This window comes from Malaclemys terrapin, chromosome 12, assembly GCF_027887155.1.
Source record: "Malaclemys terrapin pileata isolate rMalTer1 chromosome 12, rMalTer1.hap1, whole genome shotgun sequence".
In the NCBI taxonomy this organism is placed as follows: domain Eukaryota; kingdom Metazoa; phylum Chordata; order Testudines; family Emydidae; genus Malaclemys; species Malaclemys terrapin.
In genome coordinates, this window is record NC_071516.1 from 18958507 (window position 1) to 18963195 (window position 4689).

Sequence of the window (4689 nt, forward strand, 5' to 3'; positions counted from 1 at the left end):
ATATCTTCCTTCTGAATTATGCTATTACTCTGGTTATCTTTTGCACAGGTTTACTTTAACACTTGGTGGGCATTGCCTGAGACCAGATCAGGGCTTTACAGTATTGTCAAACAAGGTGGATCTACCTGTTTCAAGAAATAACCAGTGCATTATACTTTTCTAGTCATTGTAACTGTACCAATTTAAATTTCTAAGTAAAATAAAGGTATGTGCTGCATGAACAGTAGAAGGCGGCATTTGCCCAAATTGAATTTGTGTTGAATTAGTAAGATTTCTGTACTCAGTAGTCCGTGGAAACACTATACACATGTGTAAGGCACTTAAAAAGAGAAAAATAAAGAAAAGATAATAAAAGACAAACAAGATGGTGGGTTTGTTGTAGTAGAAGTGAAACTGTAAAAGGCTGATTTACCTGCTATACAACTTGACTGCACGATTCTGTTTCCCCTCCAGTAGCTGATGGTAATATTATTATGCTCAGGGAAGGGAAGTGCAATGACCCTCTCTTCCCCCTCTGTATATAGTCTGGTCTTACAGGAAAACCCTAGAGACCTGAACTCAATCTTGGCAGGTAAATAAAGGAGCAAATTATTTGCAACTAACTTGTTATAAAACATGTATTTATTTGTATCACAACAGTGCCTAGAGGCCTCAGCCCTATTGTTCAAAACATAATAAATATAAACAAATAAGAGACAATACCTGCCCCAAAGAACTCAATTTTATTTAGTTATTGATTTGGGAATCACTCCAATTATGTGTTCAGAATTGTATGCTTGGACTAATTGCATGGGGCTGCTTAAACATATCCTAATTACCTTTTGGTTAACCTTTTATTTGCTTCTTCCTTTATAATTTTATAATCTCGTAATTTAAATTGTTTCTTTGTTGTCAGTTGAATATCTGGTCCCAGCTCTGAAGTGAAGCAAGAAAAAAAAAAAAAAAATCTTAGCCCTTGATTCTGCAGCTACTGTTTTATCCTGGGTCTCCTCTATAGCAATGCCTCTTTTTTTTTTTTTTTTTGTAAAATGGACAGAAGTTAATTCTTCTGTGACAACAACTTCTGAACTGTTCCATGAGTTGGTTAACAGAGTAGGAGTGGAATGCTCTGATGTTTTCCTTCATTCCCACTCACAAGCCCAAGCTCATCATCTTTACAGTAATGGACCAGGTGCTAAAGTTGCTTCTGGTTTTCTAAATGGCAGTATATTATGCTGTTTCTAAACCAGTTGGCTTGGACAATACAGCTGCTATTGCCATTGTACTTATTTTATTGCCTTCTTATTTTGGTAGGTGCATTTCAGAAATATTTAGCCTAAAGATATATTAGGAGGCTTTAAAACAATAAGCAATGCCTGAAGCTAAGAGTTGGAAATAGTTTGTGGTGCCAGCCTTAGCAGTGAGGGTGCAGGTATTTTTGTTTGCTGTAAGGTTATTCTTATGTATATTTGGTCAAAGGAAATATACAGAAAATCAATTATATCTGCCTCATCAGCAAGTAGGTTTGGGTTGCAAGCAGTGCTTGCAGAAATTAACTCTTTGGCCTACTATTAAGCGATGTTGATTTGTTCTCCCTGTACCCAAAATGTAAAATCAGGTTAGTTTCTCTTTGCTTCTAGAGCTGTGGAAGTGTACCACAGATGTGTCTGACTCCACTGAAATAAAAAAGAATGACTACATTGACTTTATTTTATGCTGAAGTTGAACAAATGAAGTTACCAAAAAGAAATGAAAGGTCCAGTCATTGTGATGGGGTAAATACACTCAGCTTAAAATCAGCGAGCTAAATATCATAATATTGGCTGTATGATATCTTGTTGAGGTATGAGAGAAATACTAAAAGATTAGGCTATTTAGTTCTGCAGGCTGTTCCATGCAGCCCAATCTTTGTCTGCATAGAGCCTCCCTAAAGTCTGTAGGACTCAGTGCAAGAACAGGGGCTTGTCATCTCAGAACAGCTTGCAGGATCAGTGCCTTAGTTTGGAAAGGTCAATGGATATAAAATACTGCATAGTGTGGTGAAGGCCCATCTGGTTCTTTCATTTGTTCTTTCCTATAATACAAAGGCAAACATGAAAACTAAAGGCAAAACATTTAAATGGGATAGAAAGACGTATTTTAAACAGCATACAATTAATCCCAAAAATGTGTTGTTGCAAGATATTACTGAGGCTTAGTTACACCAAAAAAAGTGGTGGGGGCGGGGGTGGAAGGGTAGATAGATATGAATAAGAACAGCATTTGCAGTTAAACTGCAGTGGCTAGAATAAAAATTACAAGAGCCTATCAATCTTCTGTCTTTTGGGAATAAGATAATTGCCAGCTGGGGTCTGGAAGGAGTTTTCCCCTCATGGTGTAATTTTGAACAGCAGGTCAGGTATGTTATAGAGTTTTTGGTTTTCCGTGGCTTCAGCCACTGCTGGAGAGAGGATTCCTAACTAGATGGATCATTGATCTTTTCCTATATGCATGGCAGTTCCTGCATTTTTGTGCTATTCACAAGACCTGATTAATGGACTGCTCTGCTTTGTAACGATTAAATTTTTTAAGTTTTAGTCATTTAACAAAAAGGCTTCTCAGGTTTTACTGAAGTAGAACAGAAGTGACGTTTGTCATCTGCAAAAGAGGGATAATGACCCTTGTCGTCCTAAATGTACTATGGAATCTTCAGAGACCTCCTATTTCAGTTTTGTTCAATCTAAGAACGTCCTGGCAGAACGCGCACAGGATTGATTAGCCTTGCTAAGGCCAACATGAACGCCACCTGATATTTGTCAGATCTCTCCTATCTCAGAAAGGAATTAATAGACTTGCTTTTAATGTTGTGCTTATGTAGGTAACATAATGGGAAAAGCATATAGGCACAGTTTAAAGCTTTAGATATTCTGTTACATAAATGTCTAGTCAGTGGGCCTGATATATCAAAAGAAACTTAAAACTAAGCAAGGGTTGAAGTCAACTTACTGTAGTGTGAAATTGAATTGTAATTGTAGAAGCTTAAAAAGGCAGGAGAAGGGTTCTAGTTTATTGGCAGTCTTTAACGGTAAGAAGTTGCCTTGCTGAAACCCAGGAAAACAAAGAGCGAAATGTCCAGGCACCAGTTCAGCATCTCCATGTGGTAATCAAAATTGTTGGGTGTTAAGTAAATGCATGCAGCTTGTGTTGTGACTGATATACAGTAGAATCTTCTATTGCCCACTTTATAATGGCTCCTATTCCATCCTGAGGCTCCATTTTTTCCTTCCAGAGGACTGGATTGGTTTTCCTTTCAGAGTCCAGTACCTTTACATTGTTGGAGAACTGCTTGTTGAGTGACATAAAAAACACACTGCTTTACAATAGTATGTTTTGAAAGCCACATGTTGGGTAATTTTTAGTGATGGGGTGCGTGAGAGGGATCTTACCTATGAAGGGGTAGTAAGTTAGCAACAGAATGATTTTTTTTTTTTTGAGTTGGGTTTAGGGAATCCAGAATAGCATTTCCGTATATATATGTCCTCCTTAGGTTCTACATCTTTTTACTGTACATTTGAAAACAAGTGCTAGGTACAACTTAAATAGTGCAAGAAAAATCCCATTTCCTTTCATTAGTGTTACAGGGAAAACCTTTAAAATAGAAGTCACAATGTACTTTCATAGGTCCCAGAATATGTTCTCGTATTTCAGCTTTATGTCATGGCACGATGATGGTTTGGAAGTCCTAGTGGAGAGGGATTGTTACTACTCAACATTTATACAGTGTCATAAATGTATATGGTGCCTTACAAAAATAGACTACTGTAGACATGTTGCCACCCCAAAGCTTACATTGTAAGGGATCAGTCTTGTTGTCCCTGAAGTAAAAGGGAGTTTTGTATTGATTTTGGTGTGAACAAGTTCAGGCCCTAAATAACTAGACAAACATAAGAAAAATCACAGATTTAGGCAATGAAATGCAGGGATTATTGATGAAAAGGAAAGATTACTTGAAGATGGCAATGTGGAGGTCAGGAGTAATGGGCACAATGGAGGACAATAATGATGCATGATCAATGCAGTTTATCCCCTATTTCTGTACTTAATCAGGTGGATATTACTGCTGTAGAGGAGGTATAAATATACATTATCTATATCCATGCACATTTGTGTGCACACACATGCTTCTTTCACTGCAGTGGGATATACAAATTTTTCTCTCTTGGCATGGAGATAAGATTTATCTTTGAATGTGGAGCTCTTCAAAGAACCTCTTTCGAAGGTCACTGTCCAATTCAAATACTGAATATTTTATAAGACCATAGAAAGCTGAAAATGTAAAACGTTTTCATTCATTTTCTATTCTTTATATTGTTACATTAATTATTGCATTTTCTCTCCGTTTGTATAATAAAAATAAATGAGTCAATTACACTTTCAGGCTCTAATACAATGCTAAAATGCTTGAATACAAAATAATAAAAATAAATGAAGTCAGTTACACTTTCAGGTTTTAATACAATGCTGGTGAAGATTTAAATCCAAACACAAATATTTTAAGAAAAAACAATTAATGAAAACATTTTCATTGGTATTTTATTTTGTAAAAGTTTATTTATAAAACCTACATTTTTGGCAAAAGCTGACTGGACTGTATCCCAGTAGTAGCCATTTCCTTTTCCTCTTTAACAGATTGATAATGCAGCATTAGAACCAGAGGTGTTGGAACTGGGG